Source organism: Vidua chalybeata, chromosome 11 (genome assembly GCF_026979565.1).
Source record: "Vidua chalybeata isolate OUT-0048 chromosome 11, bVidCha1 merged haplotype, whole genome shotgun sequence".
Lineage (NCBI taxonomy): Eukaryota > Metazoa > Chordata > Aves > Passeriformes > Viduidae > Vidua > Vidua chalybeata.
In genome coordinates, this window is record NC_071540.1 from 20,314,681 (window position 1) to 20,337,828 (window position 23,148).

The 23,148-nt window shown below is 52.9% G+C and overlaps 1 protein-coding gene across 5 annotated transcripts in view; it reads right to left on the reverse strand.

Moving 5' to 3' along the window:
• The window catches only part of ANKRD11 (ankyrin repeat domain containing 11), a 131,444-nt gene that overhangs the window by 63,153 nt on the left and 45,143 nt on the right, over nucleotides 1-23,148 (reverse strand). Inside the window, exon 1 of one of the 5 annotated variants that reach the window (XM_053952408.1) lies at nucleotides 6,580-6,938. The exons of the other annotated variants lie outside the window; for them this stretch is intronic. The gene's annotated coding sequence lies outside the window, so the exon portion shown is untranslated. Of the gene's footprint in view, nucleotides 1-6,579; nucleotides 6,939-23,148 lie in introns of those variants that run through there. 5 annotated transcript variants of the gene reach the window in all.

Below are 23,148 nucleotides of genomic sequence, written 5' to 3' on the forward strand. Positions count from 1 at the left end.
ACCTCCATCACAATTTCAAACCTTTAATTTACTAAGGTAAAAGCAATGTCTGTGTCTGACTGCCAGAGGTAAGAGCATTTGTGGTTCATCCCTTTTACCCAATATATACCCAATATTCCAATTTATTTCACTTATGCCAATATTCTGGGGTGGTTCTTGGACTGCCCATGACTTATCACAAATTACTGGTCACAAACTTTTCCTCCCTGTCCCCATGGGAGCCCAGGAACTATCCCTGGATGGCCAGGAGAGCCAACTGTACACACTGTGTGTGCTTCCAGCAGCCTCTTGGGAATGCCTGGGTTTCTCAGTTTCCAGGTCCAAATGAAAAAAAAACACTAAAAAATGCAGAAAGGAGGGAAACAGCCTGGTTTTATCCTTCCTCTGTTAAATCTGGAGTGCTGGACCAAAATATGGCAGTTTTCATCCAGGGAAGCACCCTTGGAAGCTCCATGGATGAGTCTGAGGCCACGTGGAACCTGGAAAGCTCCCTCCAGTACCTCCAGCGAATTCAAGATTTTCTACTGTGTGTCAGGGAAGCAACTCTGCTCTTTCTGGAGGGAATGGACAGATTGCAGGAGAAAACTATATCCCAGTTGCTGCCAAATTCCACAGATTCAGTTATTAGTAGGCAATTAGGAATATTATTAACGCTTCCTACTATGTTAAGCTCCATTTGCAGGGCATCTCTGCGCCAGCCCGGACGTTTCCGACGGAGCCCCAGCTCCGAGGTGCACGTGGCATCACGTACCCAAAACTGTGTCTTCCTGCTCACTGCCTCCCGGGCCCTTCCCTGCAGCCGGATTTAATGCGGCTGTCTCACAAAATAAAATTGCAAGTAAAAAAAAAAAATACAGAGATTAAAAATGAGGGAGGGGAGGGGGGGAAGGTAAATAAAAGCGCGGCGGCACAAAGGGAAAACAATTTTGCTCTTGTTTTTTAACTCACAATCAACATCTGAGCTACTCAGGAAGCTGGTGCACTGCCCTCCAACCAACTTCAATTAGGGAATTCAAAAGCAGTCAGACAAAAGAATGCCTGGGAGTTACTGCACCGCACAGAGATATTTTTAGCAAGAGCTGGGAGGCTGTTTGTGGGACACTGCTTTGCTTCTCTCGTGCTTCAGCTTTTGTATTTACATTCACAGGACAGCGAGATTTACTGGGTCAGAGAGAAAGAGAGGAGAAGCGGCACAACTGACGCGGATCCTTTTGCCTCTGATACTCTTGGAAGGTTTTCCAGCGAAGGCTGATGGAGGCCAGAGTGAAGCAGAATAAGATTTGCCTCCATCTGCTTCAAAAATCGCCTTTCAGCTGCAACCTCCAGTCGCTCCTTTGGAAGGGCGATGCAAAGCCGCACGTGGAGCCCCCGGAAAGGCCGGCTCGCCCCCACACCAGGCAGGGACGCGGCCCCTTCACCCACACACAAAGCTGCGGCCCAATGCGGCCGCTGACCTCTCCCCACGCCCGGGGCACCAGATGGAGTCACGAACAGGCTGGGGCGAGCCACGGGCACTGCCGCACGGACCCCCCCCCCATCCCAAACCCCCCCACCCGGCGCCGCTCGGAGACGCTCGGCCGAGCCCCAACGCGCCGCTGGTGCTTTTTTTTTCAGAAGCCATTTCCTAGCACGGCCGCGCTGCAGCCGCCTTCCCCTCCGGGGGCTCCGGGAAGTGCCTGCGGAGGGCCGGAGGTGAAGCCCCCGGGCCGGAGCCCCCGGCAGGGGCGCGGGGCCGCTCCGGGGGCGGTGGCCCCCCGCTGCCTGCGCTATCGGCACCGCTCCTCCAGCGCATCCCCCTCTTCCGCTCCCTCCCACCACTGCGGCAGCGCAGATGGCAGCAGTGTGACCTCGCTGTTCCTGCCTCCTTGTTTTGATCCTGCAGTCTTGATTGTTCAGGCTAATCCCACACTCCCAGCCTTGGCTGCCTGCCAGGACTGTTATTAATGGCACAAAAGCTTCTCATTCCAGCTACTTCTACATCCGCTAATGCTGTTGTTCCCTTCTCTCGCTCCCCCTCTCGCCACATTACAAACTGGAGCTGGAATATATTTTACAAGGGGAAAAAACCCTTCTCTGATCATCCTCACGCGCTGAGGGCTCCACCAGAACCGTACGGAAAAGGCTCCTCAGCTCCAACAATAAACACCGATGGAAAAGCAGTGAGACCACCCTGCTCACCCGGTGACAAACAGCACATGGACGTGGGGACTTTCCAGCAATCCCTGAGGGGAAAGCCAGGATCCCAGGCAGAGGCAGGCACAGCTGCCTGCAAGGCCTCAGGAGAGGGCTCTGCCGTCCCTGCCCGGGGACGGGCACGGGCGGCACCTCTGGCACGGCAGCCCCGGCTGCTCTTCAGGTGGCCCTGGGGCCTCGGCTGCCTCTCCAGGGCCCCCCTGCCCTCCTGACCCTGCTCGACACAGCGAACACCGAATTGCCGTGACTGCGGCTCATTAAATCACACACTTCATCTGAGGCAGCTTCATCCGAGCCCCTCCCGCACCACTCTTACGGCAGGGCCCAAAATGCCCACCACGCAAGGCCCAAAGCCGTTCCTGGGTACGGCCCCTGTGCCCAGGGCAGGCTGTGCCCTGCCAGCTCCCCACACCGGCTCTAGCCCACCTCCCTCTGCTCCAAACCCTCTCCCCGAGGAGGGGCTGTGGGGTGAAGCCCTGGGCAGGGAGGTTGGACCCAGCGACACAACGCTGGGGCGCAGGTCCCGCGTCAGCTCCAGCTGCTCGGATGTGGGGCTGGTGTGGGATGGGAAGGGATGAGGATATCCACTGGGACCCTCCTGATCTACCAGAGACCAGCCAGACACCAGGCACAGATCCCTTGGCACTTCTGCCACACACACAAAAAAGTCTGGTGATGTCAGCCCAGCGGGCACCAGCACCACACTCACCACACTGAGGGCCACCCACAACAGATTAGTGAGGTTTGGAAATGTTTAAATTGCAAACACAGCCAGAGCTCGTGTCCCTGGGACCCTCCCATGGGAGCAAGCCCACCTCCCCGTGCAGGTCGTGCCACACTGGGAGCATCACATCAGCTCGGTGTGTGAAGAAACCTGCCCAGCTTGCAGCCCAAGCTGTCGCCTCGGTGAGATGATTCACCACCCTGCCCTCGCTACTTGTGGAAAGGCAGCAGAGAGAAAAGCAGCTACAGGCACATTTCTCCTGATTAGGACGGTCAGTACATTTTTAATAAAGGGCTCTTTAAAGATAATCTCATTTCAGTATTTACACATGTTAAACAGGTTACAGAGATCAAGACATAATGAAGTCAAGAAGGAGAGGACAATAACAGCGTGGTGGGATATTGCAGGGAAGGATGTCTCCAGCCTGTTGGTTTGGAGCACAGGGGGGCTGAAACACAGAATCCCACAAAGATCTGTGTTGGAAGAGACCTTAAAGCTCATCCAGTTCCACCCATGGGCAGGGACACCTTCCCCTAGAGCAGATTACCCCAAACCCCATCCAACCTGGCCTTGGACACTTCCAGGGAAGAGCAGTGAAAGAGAGGGGCACAAACCCCCAGATCCCAGCAGAGGAAGGGGCTCAGACGCTGGGAATAACTGGCTGTTGCTCATTCACAACAGATCAGTAGCAGATTTCTGATGCATCCTGTACCTCCAGTTTCTCTTCCCTGAACACAGCACCTGCGTGCTCCTTTCCCAGCTCAGCCAGCGAACGCAGCCATGTCCCACCCCAACCCCACAACAGCAGAGCCCTTGTGAACAGCACACAGGCCTCCATTCCCTGTCAGATAAATCCCCAGGTCCTCCCTAGAGCAGTCCCAGCCCATCTCCTGCTGGAGCAGCTCTGCCCCAGAGCTCTGCACCTGCTGAGCTAACACCTGACAGCAGCAAAACCTGAAATATCCGCTAATGGCTCCGGTGTCAGCAAGTGGAGCTTCATAAAACTCTGCTCCGAGGCTCTTCACGTGCCATGGATTAACCCTGTGGAATTCAAAAACCCTCCTGAAATGCACAATATTCCATTTGCTTTATCACGGTGCAATGGCTTGGGGATGGGGGATGCACAAGGTCACCAGGGAGGGAAAACTCCGTTGTTTGGGATTATTTCTCTGGTGTGAAAGAGAAAATGTTGGTGCCTGTTGAGAGCTCCCATCTTTCACTGCTGAGGGTGCAAGAGACAAAAAAGAGCTTTATTTAAACTACTTGATAGTCACAAGATCAAGCAGAACAAAAGGAAAAAAATGTATTTGGAGGGAAATGTTAGTTCTAGAGCTCAAACAGCACTTTGAGTTCCCATTAAATAACTTTGAGCTGAGACAGGAAGCAGGGAGAGCAGCACCAAGTGCTGGCTCATGGAGTGCTGGTCATAGGGAGTAAAGCAAAGGCACCTGGAGCTGCAGGTACTAAGCCCAGCTGCACAGGAAAAGGGGAGCTGGAGTGTGAAGCAACTGGATTTTAAGGAGGAAATAGTGGATGAGGCAAGAAAGTGACAGACATAAGGGAGAGAGGTGAGGAACACCAAAAACAGGAGAATAGTTCAAATTAATAAACTTTTTCAAAGGCAGGAGGACTTGCTTCAGGATCTCAGCAAACAGGTGACAGAACTTCCCCAAGTAAATTCCTGCATTTCTACAGATTCAGACCAACCACAGCAGGTATTTTCAAACCAAGAGATAACTAAAGGAGAGCCTAATTACATATTTACAGATGCAAGGGCTGCTACAGCCACACCTGAGCTCCTCTCCCACTAGCAACCCTCCTAAGGAATCTGGTACTTCATTTTTGATTTTAATTTCTTTAGCTGCCACTTCCAGCAAGGAGAGACGTGTCTATTTGTAACCCTCCCAGAACAAGGGGAGCAGGGTGGGTGTCAGGTGAGGTCACCCCAAACCTGAGGGCAGCAGATGTTTTGGAGGCAAACACCCCCCAGACCCTGCCCCGGCGCTGGCAGTCGGCACGGCCGGGCTTCCAACCCACCAGATGCTCCCAACTTTCTCCTTGCTAAGCTCAATAGCCTGTGTTTCCCACTCCCAACGCATGAAACAAGGATTCTGAGCCCCACTGAAGCCCCCAGCCTCTTTTCTTCTCCCAGTGAATACTCCTTTAATCCCATTAGCTCTGCGAGCACAAAGCCAGCGGGGAGCCCGTCCCACCCACTCCCCCCAGAATCCCTAACTCGGAGTGCTCTGATCCCAGGGGACTGGGAACAACAAATATTGCTGGGTTTAGGATAAACCCACCAAGACATAACACCAGCAGTGTCTCAGGACCCAGAGCATCCCTTCTGTCGTGTCCCAGTGCCACCAAGTGCTGTTCCCAGCAGGACCTGGCACTGCCCATTCCCAGCCCTTGGCACTGGTAGCTCGTCCTCCCTGGCTCCAGCACAGCCACACCTCAGGAATTTTTCCTGCACCACACCTACACCTGCCTGCCAACAGTGGCTTGGGCACCTCCAGCCCCACGCAAGCCTCCCCTCACACCACTGGTACCACCAGCACCAGCTGATGGCTGCTCCTGCAAGCTCTCCTCTCCTGTAGCTCCTGTACTATTATAGGGCTTCAACAACAGAATCCTGAGGGTCTCAGGTGTGCTCTGACATCATTTGGAAACCACTGCCCCAATGCTTGTAACCTCACAAGGTTTTAGGACATCTCTTGGTGAGCTCCCAAACCAGAAATCCCAATGGAAACCTGTCCTACATTGGGCTACGACTCCTGTCCTGTGACCCCAAACAAGTTCACACGGGAAAACACCGAGTGTAAAATGTGAAGGGTCACATGATGGCAACACACCTACACAGAATGCTCCAGCCTGCACCTGGGGAAAGAATTTAATCACCAGTTTCTGCTCCCCCACGGGAGCCAAGGCACCACCTGTGTCCAAAGCACCGTGTCACCTCTTCCCTGACTTGTAACACGTGGCACATGAGGCTCTGGAGATGTGGCACCTGCCCTGGGGGACAGCAGCAGTGCTGACCATCCTAGACCTGGTTTTAAACATCCCCCTTGTGCAGATCACCGACATTAACTCTTATGAGCGTATGTGATGTTTAGAGCTGACAAAAGGGACGGGGTGAGGACAGGTGAGGTTCCTGCTTCCCCATCAGAGGGAACAAACACAGCAAGGGAAAAGCTGCCCTGCCCTTCCCGAGGCAGCAGCACAGACCAGATGGGTCTTTAAGTGGCATTAAGAGGGAGACAGCTCTACTACATCCAGCCCTTTCCTCCAGGGCTAGAAACTCACTGTCCTTACAGCCAAGTCTCCACCACAGAGAACCAGCCTTCAGCTTTTTTCCTCTTTGTTCTTCCCTGCCACTTCCTCCCTCGTGTTTACCTTCCTGCGAGACCTGCGATCTCCATCCGGCTCACAACTCCTCCTTCCTTGGAAAGTCTTTGAGATGCACATTATACAAGACACACAAAAATAAATTGGTTTTAATCCTCCAGATTCCAGCACTCCCAAACAAGGATCTTAAGGAGCTTTACAAACAATGGATTAAGCCTTAAGACTCCCGATGAGGTAAGGAAATGCCTTTGGCCGAGGCAGAGAGAGGTGAGTGAGGCTGAAGGCTGCACAGAGCCACTTCAGAGTGCAGAGCTCACCTGGTTCCGTGCACACAAACATGAGAGAGTCCATCCCTGATCCATCACCAGCCTAGAGGCACCTTTGCCATTTCATTCCAGACTCTGAAACAGCTCCGAAACCTTCCTCTGTTCAATGCCAAATGCTCTTTCCTACCTTTGGGCATCAGTGCTACACAAAACACTCAGCCCAAGGAAAATGACTCCATGGGTGGCAGACCCACCGGGTCCTGACATTCACCTGGAGCACTACGAAGACTTCCTGACAGCCAGTGTTTGTTAGCAGAAGTGCAGGACACTTCCAGTGGGTATTCCAAGCAGCCCACTGGATGTAACCCACAGAGACAGGCAGCTCTTCTTGCTTTGCACAATGTGACCATGGCTTACAGGCACTGATCTCTGCTTTGCTGACCAGTGACAGGACCAGGGAGTGGCTGGAGCTGTGCCAGGGCAGGTTTAGGTTAGAGATCAGGGAAAGGTTCTTCCCCCAGAGGGTGCTGGGCACTGCCCAGGCTCCCCAGGGAATGGTCCCGGCCCCAAAGCCACCAGAGCTCCAGGAGCCTTTGGACAATGCTCTCAGGCACAGGCTGTGATTGCTGGGGTGTCTGTGCAGGGCCAGGAGCTGGACTCAATGATCCCTGTGGGTCCCTTCCAGCTCAGGATGCTCCACAATCCTCTGACTTTGGGTCACCAGTCCTGCAGGGCTTAACCTACATTAACACATCACTCATTCCTAGTGCACCCCAGTCTGCAAAGCCCTCAGATTTCTTCCCAACTAGATTTTGCATACATGTTGTAAACAAGCTTTACATCCTTTTGATCAGCACTACCCGGGGAGGGGGAGGAGACTTCCTGTCCCACTCTGCCACCGCTCGCTGCGCTCGGCTCTCGCCGCCCCGTGAGCGATGATGACATTTTCTATTTTGGTGGCTTTTTCTTCATATATTTGTAGCGAGCGGCTGCGCTCGGGCCCAGCAGTGCTGTGGATCTCAGTGTGGGTTTTAACTCAGCTTAAAGTGGCAGAGCCATTTGTTGCAGCGTCTCCTTCCCATGGCCAGCCGGACGCTCCCTGTTCCCCAGCCAGACGTTGGCACGCTCCCGGCTCCTCACTTTTCCTGCCAGTCATCCCAGGCAGACATTTTTGCGAAAGAACTTGTTTACAGACAAACCAGGCTGCCGTGTTTTCCTGCTGGTGCTTATCTGCTGGAGATAACTCGGGTTTCTGCTTGCCCACAGGCAACCAGCCAAGCGCTCACCACCGACACCTCCCTGCGCCTCGTGGCCACCTCACGTGGCCAAACCCTCGCCCTGCTCCGGGAAGCGCAGCCGAGCCCGGCCAGCACCGGCACGGGAATGTTCCACCCTGGCTCCGGCGACACGACGCCGGTGGAAGAGCCAGAAGGTTGGGATCTCCCTCCCTTTGGAAAGGGCAAACACCCACAGGGTCCAGCGGGCACTGTGGGAATGGCTCAAGCAAACGGCTCGTGCTCTCCTGTGACTCCGGCTCACCGCTTCCACGTCCTCCCTGTGCCAGCTCAGAGGAGCTGATGAAATCCGCAGGCCGTGGGCAGCCTTGCTGCAGCGCAGGAATGTTCTGGAGTTGGTTACTAACACTGTGCTTTGCATATTGTGTTTCAAACGCTACATGCTTCTACACGCTCCGTGTCAACAAGGGGAAAGGATTGTCAGCCCAAAATGAAGCCCTAATCGGAGCTGTTAGCAATCCAGCAGCTCCCAGGTGCGCTGCGAGGACCCCGCGGGGATATTCCTGCATTATTCCTGTACTCAGCTCAGCCCTTCCCTCCTGAGAACCATCCCAGCTCCTTCTCTAATCATCTTCTGGCTGAGCACTGTGAGCTCCTCTGCTCTGCCCAGCGTGGCTTCCACAGGATGCACAGCCAGGACAGGTATCCTTGGGATGTTCATCCATGAGCCTGGCACCAGGAGCTGGCAGATGTGGGATATAGAACAGGGAGGAAAATCAAACCCAGCACAGATTCTTCTGGGCGAAACCACTTTCAAATTTATAGACTCCTGGAATGGTTTAGGTGGGAAGGGACCTTAAAGCTCATTCCATTCCACTTCTGCCGTGGGCAGGGACACCTTCCACCATCCCAGGTTGCTCCAAGCCCCATCCAGCCTGGCCTTGGACACTTCCAGGGATCCAGGGGCAGCCACAGCTGCTCTGGGCAACCTGTGCCAGAGCCTCACTTCCCTCACAGGGAAGAATTTCTTCCCAATATCCCACCTAACCCTGTCCTCTGTCAGCTTAAAGCCATTAAATTCAAGGGAAAGCAATTTTTTTCCCCACAAAGAAAATACTCCATGAAGCTGGGGGTGTGCTGCTCTTACAGATGCTCTATGTGAACCAAAATTTGCTGAAATTATTACAGAAACATTCCACCACCTCCCAAAATAAGCAGCTTTGTGTATCTTTGCCTGGCTAAAGGATGAAAAAAGCCCTGCAGAGTGGAGCACAGTTTCCATTTCCTCGCACACTCCTACCAGGGCTGTGCTCACAACAAACGCTCCGACCTTTCCTCAAAGAAATCTCTGTTTGCTGCTCCTTATAAATTTGCAGAATTTTGGCTCATTTCCATTTCACCCACTTTTGAATACGACACTCCCCACCCCCACACAACTGTTCCTTTCTCAGGGATGACAGGCTATCCAAAAAAATCCCAGGAGCACTTGAGCTCCTCGTTCCCTCCCCGGCCGGCATCGCTCTGCCAGCAGACAAAGGAGCACTGGGAGTTTCAGACCAACCTGTTGCAGGAAGCACTTCACCTCAGAGTTCAGTGTTCCAGTTTCTCCTGATCCCCAATAACAACTTTTTTCCATCCTTCCCCTCACCCACTATTTTCTATGCAATCATTTGTGATATATTTAAATTATTTCATTATTTTCCTATCAAAACCTGAAGCTCAAATCCCTTCAGAAAGATGCAGTGGCTACCAGCAGGATCTCCCCACAACCTTGCTCTGTTTTTCCATCACTGCTAATGTGGTGACAAAGAAGGAGATTTTTCAATTTGTTTTGTCCATGAGCCAAAAATTCCTTTTAATGGCCTGAATATGGTGCCTGTGCTGGTCTCTCCCCGCTCCAGCTCAACCCTCACTTACAACAGCCCCTGCCTACAACACGGAGTTGGCCTCCTTTTGCAGGAAAATAAGGCCAAACCAGCTTGAAAGCATGTTTGGAATCTGGAGATTAATTCCATGTAAACTAATGCATTCAAACCTCTTTGTAGGGCTGCAGCAAGAGCTGGCTGAGCCCGGCGAGAAGTAGGGCAGCGTGTAGGGACGATGGGGAGGGAGGCAGCCCTGCCTCCAGTGTGCAACCCTTTAGGAAAGCTCACAACCCGTAGTAAAGCCATGACCTGCTCCGCCGAACCGGCCACACCACGGAGCGTCACGCCCGGGCTCACCCGGGGTGACAAAGAGGTGCTGGAGGTGGCAGGAGGGCAGGTCAGGGGTCAGGAGGGCTCCCACGGGAGCCTCTACCCGGGATCCAGAGCTTTTGTTCAGCAGAAAATGCCGGGAGCAACAAAGCCCAGCAGTGCACAGCGCTGCTCCGGGTGAGCCCCCATCCCTGCTCACGCTCAGCCCTCCCCTCCCCGCTTCCCTCCACTGTGTCTCTCTCTTCTCTCTCTCTGGGAGATAAATTATTCAGGATGAAACCATTTTAAACTCCATTGGGATGCTGAGCAAAGCTAAGATGGGTGGTGCTGCAGAGGAAGCTGCCAGGGCCATGACCAGAATCCCAGGCTTCCTCATGCAGAGGTTCCAAATGCAGCTACAGCCCGTCCTGGAACCCTGTGCCAGGAAACACCCCAAAATCTCTGAGCACCCAGATCCCGGTGTACCCATCACACCCAGAGACACCCCATCCACAGGACCATGAGGCCCAGGGACCTCCCAAGCCTAGTCCATCCATGGCAGGCTCTCCAAAGCCACCTCATCAGCCATGTCTCAGCACTAAATGCCCTCCTTCCCAAACTTTCCTCCTGTGGCAGCGTCTAAAGCAGCAGGAATGAGGACAACTGGGCCGGGTGTGGTTTGCATGGTGACCCTCATGTGCCAGGGCAGCCTGGTGAGCAACACAGCAGCCTCACAGGCACCACATGTCCTCCACAGACACTCCCCACCATCACAGGGCCCCCACGCAGACCCAGGCATGGAAGATGAAAGCAGGGCTGGGGCACTCCTGGGTGCCACGTTCCTGCTGGGTGACCCAGCACACCCAGGCTCCCCACGCTGCTGCCACGGCTGGGTAGGATGAGATGGCTCCCATGAGAGGAACGGGGTGCTGAGGCTATGGAGGGGTCCCCACCACTCCCTACACCACCAGGAGCACTGGGCCACCCTGCCAAAGGAACTGGGCAGGAGGACAGCAGCCAAACCACTGGCCTCCTGCCACGGGATGGGCTCCCAGGGAGGTCCCCCGACCACCTCCTGGGCTTGAGACCACCACAAGATTGTTTCTACAAGGACTAGAGAGTGTTGGAGAGAAAGGGTAAGGGGAAGTGGCTTCCCACTGCCAGAGGGCAGGGTTAGTGGGATATTGGGAAGGAATCCTCTTTGAGGGTGCTGAGGCCCTGGCACAGGTACCCAGAGCAGCTGTGGCTACCCCTGGATCCCTGGCAGTGTCCAAGGCCAGCTTGGATGGAGCTTAAAGCAACCAGGGATAGTGGAAAGTGTCCCTGCCCACAGCAGGGGGTGGCACTGGATGGGCTTTAATGTCCCTCCCAAACCAAGCTGTGCCACGATTCCCCGATTCCATGACTACACAAGCAGCAGCACACACAATCCTTGCACACAAACACCGGTGCAGTGCTTGACTCAGGGCCCCACGGCTCAGATGAATTCAGGTCAAAGAGGAGAAGATCAATGAGAAGGTAGCTCAGAGAAGAGGGGTTTTGTGTTGTTTTGTTATTAAATGAGGAGACCAAATAATTAAATGGCCTGGAAAGGATTGTACATTAAAAGTCACTCCAGCACTAAAAATCCAGCTCTGACAGCTCTGGGTGAAGCCCTTTAGGAGTTACCATGGCAGTTGATGCAGTGATTCGCCCACTCACTCCTCAATAATGCTGGATTATTTTTTTTAATGCGTTTCCACCACAAACAAGCAAATGTTGCTGAAGAAAAAAGTCCTTTCTCCCACCCTAAACCTCCATCCTTTATCCCTGCCACAAGCGCTCCGCTCGGGAGGAGACAGCAGGTAACAGGGAGCCAAGCCAAACACGCCGCGCTGAACTTCGCTCCCTCCCTCTCCAGGGAGAGAGGAAATTTAAGAAGCAGATTCAGGATTTCAGCATCCATTTCACTCTCCCTCCCCCTCCTGAACTCCAGGGCCCCAACCAGCGATTCAGATGCTCTGTCAGCTGAACGCTGCACTCGCTTCCTCTCCCCGCCACCAGCTCAGCAACACGCTCCACGCAGACGAGGAAGCCAGGGATTTTTGGAATACATCTTCCCTCCTTTTAATTAAGCTCCCAGGTAGAGCGTTCGCCCCGCAAAGCCGCAGCCAGCGCAGCTGAGGGAGACAAGTCAGAGCAAGAAGGGACCCAAACAAAGGAAAGCAAACACGGGCTGCAAGGGAGGAGCAGGATACAAGCAGCATTGACCTGCCCAGCCATTCTTTTCGCAATCAAACCGAGCTCCAGAAACTCCTCTGGCCAAGGGGAAGGCTCCCAACACCCACAGCCACCTCCCTGGCATGGCCCTCACCCCAGAATCAGGCCAGGAATGAAAACCTCCCAAAGCCCAGCTCCAAGGTTGAGGAATGGCCTCCCCATCTGCTGGATAAACCCCGCTCCTTCCCTGGGGATCTCATGGATCCGGGGGCACCCCAGGACCAGGGGCTGCCATAGGTCAGCCCCCACAGCCCCGAGTGGAGCGAGGCAGATGGGGAGAGGGAATAAGCAGCTTCCAGCACTAAGCCGGAGAAGGCAGGACTGAGCCTGTGTGCCCACATGCCGGGAGCACGGAATTCCCAGGACACGGGTGCCGGAGTGCAGCCGGAACGGGACCACACCAAGGGCCAGGCTTCTCGCCTCAGCAACACGTACTGCCAGCTCCACAGAAATAATATTCCTCATTCCTCAGCCAGTAGGAATTGTTACAATAAATACTTGCCCCGAAAGCCTGGAGGCTTTACTAACAAAGCTGGGTTTGCTCACAGGCTGCCAGGTTTGGGAACTGGTTTAATCAGCTGGGGAAGCTCAGGGAGCACGTTCGGGCTGTGTGAGCATTCCCAGCGCAGAGCCACTGTGGGCTCGTTCCCACAGTCCCCCCTCTCCAACTCTCAGCAACCAAAAATTCCTTATTAATAAGGGTGGGGAGGCCCTGGCACAGGTTGTCCAGAAGCTGTGGACTCCCAACCCCTGGAAGTGTCCACGGCCAGGTTGGAGGCAGCTTGGAGCAACCTGAGATAGGGGAAGGAGTCCCTGCCCACAGCAGGTCCCTCCCAACCCAAACCATTCTGGGATTCAATGATTCTATAACCCAAAAGAACTCAAACTGAGACATGTTTTGCCACAGTATGAACTGGGAAAAAACACCCATCACTGTGGCCCTCCAAAGGGCCCATCCAGGGAGGGATCCTTGTATCCAGCAGGGGACAGCCACCACGGCAGAGCACCTCTCCAGCCCGCGCCCCGGCGAGCAGCGAGCCAACAACTTTCAAGATGAATTAAGGGCACAGCATCCGTGGAGCTCCGCTGCTGGAGCAGCTTTGTTAAACTGAAATGAAAGCTAAACCCAGGCTCTGCTCAGCCCATTGTTCCCGGCCTCCTCTAATAGCTGTTGTCTCTCCTCCATCCCTCCCAGGCTCCGCACGCTCAGCTGTGACTCTTTGTGCCTCCCTTTCCCTGCCTTCTGCTTCTGTTTGTCCTTTTGATCTCCAGTTCTCAGCTTGTGTTTTCTGCTGCCTCCCCATCCCCCCACTCCTGATTTCCACTTTTATTAGGGTGCGAGGCAGCGCAGCCGAGGAGGAACAATGCACCGGGGCTGAAAAGGCTTTGAAGCTGAATTGGGTTGTTTACCCAGAGATTCCCCAATCTCCTCCTGAAATAAAATAGCATTTTACCTCCACCACAGCACTCGCTGTTTGGTTTCAGTTGGAAGCAATTACAAGCAGCTGATGACGTGGTAAATGTGGTGCAGGAGCACACGAATGTGATCCTTAAAAAATAAACAAAAATTAAAATCAGACAACTGCAACTCCCAAAGCCCACAGTTTCTAGGAGAAATTATTCTGGAGTCGAGTTGTACAGATTCTGCTGCTGCAAGGGCAGGTTAAAGCCTCAACCAGCTCCTAAAAGCCCCTATGAGCCAGTAGAGCAGTCTGAGTTTGATACAACTTCAACACTGAGCAGGAACACCAACCAGCTGCTTTTCCATCCGAGTTCCTCTAACTCCAAATCATCACTTCCAATAGCACACACTCTTTTCAGTTTAAATACTCAAATTCTTCACAGAATCACTGAGGCTGGGAAAAACCTCCAGCGCCATCAAGTCCAACCTGTGACTGGTCCCCCCCACCTTGTCACCCACACCAGAGCACTGAGTGCCACATCCAGTCTTTCCTTGAACACCTCCAGGGATGGAGATTCCACCACCTCCTTTAAAGCTGGACCACTCGGAGCAAATGCCAAGCTCCTGCCAGCAGCTCCTGTCACGTCCTGGTGTGGGCAGAGCAGGGAGGACCCTGAGCCCCACTGACACCCCAGAAGTCCCTCACGAGCTGCAGCAGCTCCCAAAGCCAAGCCCAGGGCTGGGTAATACCGTCCGTAAATGAAGAGGCAGGAGGGAAGATAAAAACCAAAATACCATGAGCTGTGGAGATAAGACTCGCTCGTTGGTTCGTTACCACCCAGACTCACACCCATGGTGAGGGGCCCTGGGGTGCCTAATGCCATGGGCAGGGCTGAGAGTCTGCCTCTGCCCGGGGTAAAGAGCCAGCAAGAAGCAAAACACCCCAAAAACGGTGTGGATTTCTGAGCTGGGTTAGTCACCAGCAGCCAACTCCATCCCCAGAGCGGCCAGTGATACCTGGGCAGGAAACACGTTGAGAGGAAGGGGAAAGGCTGGGGCAGCCTGGAAGGTTTGCACCTCAAACCAGCCACAACCATCAGACCTGAGCAGAAATAAGTAGAGTATTTCTGGGAGAAGAGCCCACGAGCACCCCAGGAAAGCAAGTGAGGACGAACAGGCCAGCAGGAGCTGTCCCCACTCCCAGCACAGACTGCCACAGGCCCAATTCTAAGCTAAAACAAATTAAACCACAGCAAAACCTCATGACAAGGGTACAGTTATGTTTTTTTTTCATTACAGACAGGTAAATTTTCAAGCTGACTGACCAGACAAGGAAAGCAAAAAACAGCTGAGACTGAATTATACTGCTCCAACAAGCAGCTATGAACTCTGTTGTTGAGAATTTAGGATTTGCAGGCTATGGAGCAGGTTTTGGAGCTGATAATCAATGACTGAAATGAAAAATTATGCTTTCCATGATGCACACAGAGAACAGAGATTATCTCTCTGCACATCAGGTTTACTTCCTTACCATCACAACAGTCTAAAAAAATTAAGACAATACTAAAGAGAACATAATTTTACACAAAGAGCTTTTATTTTTATGGAATAGGATCTCATTTTAAAAAATCACTTAAAAAAACTTATAAAATAAAATCTACCTGCAAACTCCACAGCTGGACAAAGCCTCCACTAAAGAACATGGGAAATGAGGTGCCTAGAAGTTCCCAGGCAGCCCAGCCCAGGCTTGGCTACTCTGGCCTCATTTAATTAATGGGCAGAAAAAAATTCAAGCAAAATTCTTATTATTCAAGTGCTTAGAAAAAAAAATAATCTCACAGCATATAATGACATAGTTGTGAGGATTAGATATTTGCCAAATTTCACAAAAAAAAAGCAGTCCTAAAAAAACCTGCCAATACAGGGGTGGTTCTCACCCCTAGGAGTTCAGGGCTGAAGGCCCAGCGATGACCCAACATCACACTCATGACCTGTTTGGACTTTGCTCATGCAACTGCAGTATTTGACCTAAATTCTTTCTAAAAAGGTGCAAAGTGGCCCCGTGGCTCCTCCAGCACACACTGGGCTGGTGACAGAGAGGTGTGGAACCCCCCTGTACCAAACAGGTCTCAGACCCCTGGCTGCCCCAGCACCCAGCAATGCCAGCTCCACCACACAGGACACAGAGCACCCAGGTTTGTGCCTCGAAAAGGACAAAAAGATGAAATTCAGAACCTGTGGGTATCCAGGGCACATTCCTTACTCCTCCTTTGGCCTGGCTGTGCCTCTGACTACTCCTGAGTTACACACTCCCCACACAATCTCGTTTCTCCTCTGCTTTAAACAGGTTTTTATGATAAAAATGCAATGATGGCCCTAGAGCAGGCAGTTTGGAGAAAGAACAAGCGAGCATTCCCAAATCCAGGCAGACAAACACACACAATGCAAGTATGTTAAAAACAGGGAATTTGCCAGCAGATTAGTAACTCCACAAGCTATGTCACCAATTGCTTTGAATTCCTCAAAAAGAAAACCAGGAGCTTCTCATGAGTTGTTTGAAAACAAAACCATTGATAACTTGAAAACATTTGTCCAGTTACTACAACAAAAATACTTCTGGTTTAAGCAGCAGCGAGGGAAGTTCCCAGCGAGGTTCACTGCCAGGATTCCCGGCCTGCTGATGGCCTGGTGCTCCGGAGGTCAGGGGACAGCACAAGGAAGAGCTCAGCAGATCCTGAAGCTCCATTCGAGGTGCTTCTCATGAGAAAGATGAGGAATTATGGGCTGCAAACGGAAGGAACATCTGCTGGGTAGCAGCAGCCATCCCGGCCGACCCGCGCTGCGGGAAGGGAAACCCTCTGCAGACCTTCCACGGTGAGCAGAGCGAGCCCCACTAACGAGGTACTGCTGGTCACAGACTGACATCAAAGCAGAAAACACCCACAGCAGGTTTTTTTGGGTAAATTATTCCTCCTGGCACGTGTGTGATGGCAGCTGAAACCCTGATCAGCAGGCAAGGGAGTGAGTCAGGGTTTGGGGCAGGCTGGGAACAGAGCTCGGCCCATGTGGCCACACTGAGCTTGAGTATGGAACAGTTTTGCAACACCCGCTGGAGCTCAAATAATTTAATTTTTTAAACAATGATGTAAGACATTCACTGTTCACTGTCAGTCACGCAGGTGAGCAGCTGCAAGCACACCACCAAATTTTCAAAGCAATCTGCAAGGCTGCTTTGGTCTCTTTCCGTGTCTACAAAGAGAGCATTCCTGCCTGCACTCGGTATCTCCCTGTTTTCCAGAGCTTAAACGCTGAAAAAAGCAAGGCTAAAAAAAGAAATCACGACACTGAACCAGCCGACTTCGTAAAGCTGTTTCTAAACACCTACTCAGGCAAACCTGCGCAAGAGGGGAGCAAAACACGATCTGCACGCTCAGCCGGGCGTTCACCTTTCCCCCCAACGCCCAAAAGGCTCCCAACGAGCCCTCGGGCTGCAGGAGACGATTTTTGGTTTCCCTCACGGATTGATTTAAGGTGGGGCAACCCGCGACTCCAGGCCCAGGGCCGGGTTTGCAGGGAGCCTCCAGCACAAAGGCCCTTCCCAAAGGCCGGCGAGGGCAGGGCAGCGCAGCCGCCGCAGCCGTGTGTCCTCCAGCAGACCCTGTCTGGAGGGAGGGAGGGGGCTGGAGCCGCTCGATCCCCGCTCGGGGAAGCCAGATGCGAGGCCTGGCACTGACGCCAGCAGCAGAGCTATTTTTACCAACCAATGGATGCAGGAGCTGGAACTGGAGCCGCTGCTCCTCTCTCCCAGCTCGCCGCGCTCAGCCGGGCTGGAGGGATCCGGGCGGCTCTGGGGGGCCCAGCACGGAATTCAGGCACCATTCACACGGCGCGAGGTTTTCTGCCCACACCACCTCCAAGAGTGAGTTCCCCGTCAGAATCCACAGAAAAATCCATTAAATCACTTAGCACAGAAAAGCCTGAATCTTCCGATCTGAATGATCAATCCCTTCCTGCCATGGTGACACCCACCTGCACCCAAAGCCCTTCCCAAGGTCAGCTCCCTCCTTCTCGGACAAGTCAACAGCTCACACCAAATCCCATATGGAAAAAAACAGCAAGAGAATAAAAGTTTAACTCTTGTATATTCAAATTATTCTGTGCCTGTCACTGGTTTTGACCAGACTTCTCTCATTTCTGGAAGCTGAATGCCAGGAATACCTGCTGGAATTATCAGAGCAACACCAGCCTTCCTACTGCTCTCTCCATTTTCTCAGGCTTCCTTCCTGGCTTCCTTCCAGTATTCTCATCTCTTACAGAAGATCCTGTTTTCCTTCATCGTCTGGGTTGTCTCCTCCTCTTCCTTCTCAATGCCACCCACTCGTTTTTTCATCTTTCCCAATATTGTATTGGCTACATCCTCTCTCCCAGTGCCGCCCTGCAAACCACCCTCCAGAGCTGGGTATGAGATGTGCTGCACATCCTCGTGTCCGGGATAACACCCGGGTCAGGAGCTGTTTTCCCTCACCCACACCCTGACAGAGCACGTGGCTTCTCCCTGGAGCATCTCCGTGTCTGAGAAACTCCCCAGCCCAGCCCCACAACCACCCCACGGATCCACCGCTGCCTTGGGAAACTGAGTTTGCTGAGAGAAGCAACACAAGCTTTTCCCTTTCCTCCTTCCCTTCCTCTAGCCTGGATTGAGAAAATCACACACAACAGAGAGGTCCTGGCAGCCTCCTCCACACCATTCCCACTGCAAGAACTCCAAGATCATCAAGTCCAACGTTTGACCAAATCCCACTATGCCCACTAAACCATATCCAAATGTACCACACCAACTCCTGTTTTTAGAATTCTTCCAGGGATGAGAGTGTGTTAAAGGTTCAAGAGCAAACACAAAGAACAACAAGTAACAGTCTGGTAACTCCCTGAGCCCTCACTTGTCCGGGCTTCCAAGGCCAGATTCACCAGTGGGATGGAGCAGGACCACAGTGTTGGTTCACCACAGAACCATGGAATAGTTAGGGTTGGAAGGTACCTTAAAATTCCAACCCTCAACCCCTGCCACGGGCAAGGACACCTCCACCAGACCAGGTTGCTCCAAGACTCATCCAACCCAGCCTTGAACAATTCAATGTGGAAACTCTCTGTGGAAACTCCTTCCCTACACTCTTGCAGCCACCCCTTGTCTCTCCACAATCCCTCCCTTTGCTGCCCATTCCCCTGGCAGCTCTCCCTCCACTCTCCTGGGCATAGCAGCCAGCTGGGAATGTGGTGTGCCCTCACTCACCTCCTGCCACCAGCACAGCTGGGCCACAGGATGGGAATGGAGCATCCCAGAGGATGGGATGGGAACATCCTGGCATGGAGCTCCCCAGCCACGTTCCAGGGGTTGCCAGCAGGGAACAGGGCCGGCTGCTGTGCTGATGCTGCACTTGCCACTAATGAAATATTGTAATGCAGCTCTTAAAGTCACACCGTGCTGAGTACAGTAGGATTCACTCCCATGGCTGGGATTCACTCCTAGGGCCAGCAAAGAGCATGGAAATTCTCCTCTCTTCCCTCATGGAGCAGCCAACTGAACTCTGCTCCTGCCTCTACCTGGGACAAGTTAGAAATGTCAAGATCTCCCAGGTCATGAAAAGTGTTAAGCTTTACTGAAATCTCAACTATCGGGAAACAACTTATGAGAATCCTTGTACTTTCCAAAGATACAGATAAATCAGATTCCGAGCCTTGACTTTACCTTTTTGATCACCTCCACTGAACTTTAATTGTACACTTACTTAAAGTTCTGGGCATTTCTGTTTATTTATCAGAATAAGAAAATTAGCGTCATACTGTTGTACTTTGAGATACAGCTACTCAATACGGAAAAACCACTGGATTCTCCTACAGTAAAGCCTAAAGGCCAACATAAAGACCAGCCACACATGAGGTTTTGTGATATCCCCAGGCAGAAGAGAAGAACCCTACAGAAAAGGTTCACCAGAAAAGAAACATAGAAAAAGAACCAAGTTATTCCTGCAAAAGGGACCAGGAAGTTCCTTGGCTCCAGCAGGGATCTTGGTGCACCACCTGTATGGGATCACCTCTGGGCCATCGAAGCCCGCGGCCGATCCCGGGGCGGCAGCTCGCCAACAGAGCCTTCAGAGCCCTCGAAAAGCTCTTTTCTTCCCGTGTTCTCTTCACCCCCATTTGCCCCCTTTCATATTTAACCCAGATAAGGGAAATGTGAGTGACAAGCGGGCGCTGCCGCCGCTGGAGCGGGATCGCGCTCCCGCCTGTGTGAAACGCCGCTCTGGAAGCAATTTGTCTTCCCGTCTCATTTCACATGGGAAGCCCATCCGCCAGCAGGGCCGTGCCCCCGCCCGGCCCCTCCCTCCGGGAGCCCGGCACACAAGGGGACATTGTCCCCCCTGAATGACAAACAGTTTTGTGACGCCCAGGCTGGAAAGCGCATCAGACAGGTGCAGGGAAGCTTGGAAAATCGGTGCGTACGCGGCACCGCGATTTGGGGACAAGTTAATTCCTAGGGAGAATGCACACGGAATGCCAACGATAGGCTGGGAGGAAGCGAGCGGGCTGGGGGCCATGGGGGTGCTCCAGGCTCTGCCCCTCTTTCCCAGCTCTCCCACCACACGCACGGGCTCCAGCTCCGTCAGGACGGATCGCTTCTCCCAGCAAACCTGGGTTTATGGAGCTGCAACCATGGCTCAGCCGAGGAACAAGGACACACAGGCACAGCTTCCAAACTCTAAGCTCGTCTCGAAGAAGCAACTTCACTGCCCAACCAGGATGAAGTACGGAAAGCATTTGTAGGGAAGGTGAGGGAAAACCCCTTCAGCCCCGAAGGCAGAGCAGCCTTGCGCTGCTGGTACGTTCACAACACAACACTGGCTGGTTTTGGTGGAGCCCAGTGACAGGACAAGGAGCAATGGCCATGAACAGGTTCCACTTCAACACAAGGAAGAGCTTCTTCCCATGGAGGGTGGCAGATCACTGGAACAGCTGCTTGGGGATGTGGGGGCTCCCTCTCTGGAGACATCCCAAACCCACCTGGACATGTTCCTGTGTCACCTGCTCCAGGTGCCCCTGCCTTGGGCTGGATGATCTACGGAAGCTCCTTCCAACCCTAACAATATTTGGTGATTCCAGTCACGGCATCTCCCAGAGCTCCAACTCCATTTGATCAATTTTCCCTATATAAGGGATTTTTAAGCATAGAAGAGAAAGCCCAGTCCCTGCAGGAACCATTCCAGGCCAGTTACAGACAGGTGACCCCACCAAGACACACCAAAAACCAGGAAGGCCAGGTGAGCTCCTCTGCCACCACACTACCAATTTATCCAATTATCTTAAGGGTTTTTGTTGTATTTTTAAATATGCACCAAGTGGTTCATACAACAGAAAACACAGAGCCAAGACCTTGAAAACCACAGCTGGTGTATAATAAATGCACCACCTCTAAAGACCGCTTTTAAGTCCCCACCACACCCAAGGCTTCATCCAAAAGCACCACCACATCCAATGACTACACCCTCTTCAGCGACCTGCCACACTTGCACATCAGAGCAGAGAACTAATTCAGCTGGGAACAAATACAGACAGACAAAAAAATCGTCTTTTTTAAAAATAAAAATAAAATAGTCTGTCTCTAATCCAGTTCCAATGGGCCCACAAGCAGCTCTGCCGGCACAACGGATGGGAAGCATTTAAGTCTGGACTGCAGCAGAAGGAGCTGACATGAAATATCCTTTTTAACAGGTTTACAGAAAACCAAGACTAGTAAGAGAAATTACAACATGCAGAAAAGGTCTTAATTCCCTCCACCCCAATAAATATATTTCTGTATTCAACATTTAAGCAGGAAGCAGATCAAAAACCAGACTCAAATGAGGTGTTTTTCATGAAAGCCATATGGGAACGCCGCTGTTGGATCCCTGCAGCCACCCCCACCGGCCTCGCTGCTGCCCAGGACCACAACTTGTTGGAGCAGCTGCACTGACTCAGGCAGCAGAGCCACGCCGGGCTCCAGCCACGCTGCCAGGAGGAGGGAGATCTGCCCAACTGGGAAGGACTGGGAAGGACTGGGAAGGACCGTGATCCACCCAGGCTGTTAGTCACCTCGGCACCGCACGCAACACTCTGGTGGGTACAACTGACATGCAGACCACTGTAAAGCTGCTCTGCCTTGACAAAAAAAATAATTTAAAAATGCATCACTGCTGCCAGATGTGAAAAATTCCTCCTGTCTGGTTTCCTGGAGGGAGCAGAGAGGGAGGCTGTGACCACCTCGCCCCACACGTGTCTGGGTCGCTCCTGCTCGGCTTTGAGCGTTACCTCTCGGCAGGGAATGCACCTCTCTGTCTCTCCCAGACACGGTGCCCCAAACCCGTGCAGTGAGACAGCATCACATCCTCCCGAGGAAGAGCCCCTGGCAGGACCCCCGGGACCGGGAGCGGTTCGTGCCGTGCCGGTACAGCCGACGTGCGCCGGCACCGTGCTGAGCTGGCAGCCGGCCTCACTCATGTGCCTTTCCTGGAGCCTCTTCCAGCTCCTCCTCAGGGGAGCCTGCTGGGACAGAGCCTTCCAGCCAGGAGAGCTCCGACAGCCGCCTCCTCACCAGCGCTTCCCACAGAGCAGCCCCGAGCCTGGGGACTCGGTGACTGCACTGTACCTGGAGGGTTCTGGTGGGACAGAGGTGCTTCAGAGACCACCAGGGCTCCCACTGCACCTGGAACTGAGGCTTTGACCCAAATCCCATCCACACAACGCTGTCTGAAGGATCCCACCATGACAGACACACCTGCCCCACTGTGCCTCGGCTCAGAGGTGCCCCACTACGCTCCCCGAGGAATTTTTCCACAACACAGGATGATACTCTCCAAGCAGCTTTTCTAAAATCCATATTTGTATTCCCTAAGCAGTTTTTTGATGACACCTCTGCAACGTCTGGTGACCAGTTTGGATTTCTACACGATTTTCACAGCTATAACGATCTGTCATTTACAGATAACGCCACAGAAAGTCATCTTTACATGTTGTTTCCTTTGGAGTTGTTGGTTCCTTGTCCCTCCCAGCTCTCAGGGTCTGAGGAACCAAGTAGTTTGGGGAAGTTTCTTTAATAGAATCCTGGAATGGTTTGGGTCAGAAGGGACCTTAAAGCTCATCCCATGGCATGGGACACCTTCCACTAGCCCAGGGTGCTCCAAGCCTGGTCCAGCCTGGACTTGGGCACTGCCAGGGATCCAGGGGCAGCCACAGCTGCTCTGGGCACCTGTGCCAGGGCCTGCCCACCCTCACAGGGAGAACTCCTTCCCAATATTCAGCTCCTAAGTTTGACCCTGTTACTAAGTGAAGATGATGCCCATCAAGCTGAGCTGCTGCGACGAGTGACCCGCACTCAGGATTGGAAGATGCACCACAACAAGGTGAGGAGACAGAGCAGGTAAAAAAATAATCAAGGTAGAAGTCAAAGCTCATTATCACAAATTCTCCCCATCCCTCCTCTCAGCAGCTGAAATTTACTCCCCACAGCTGTCTGGGG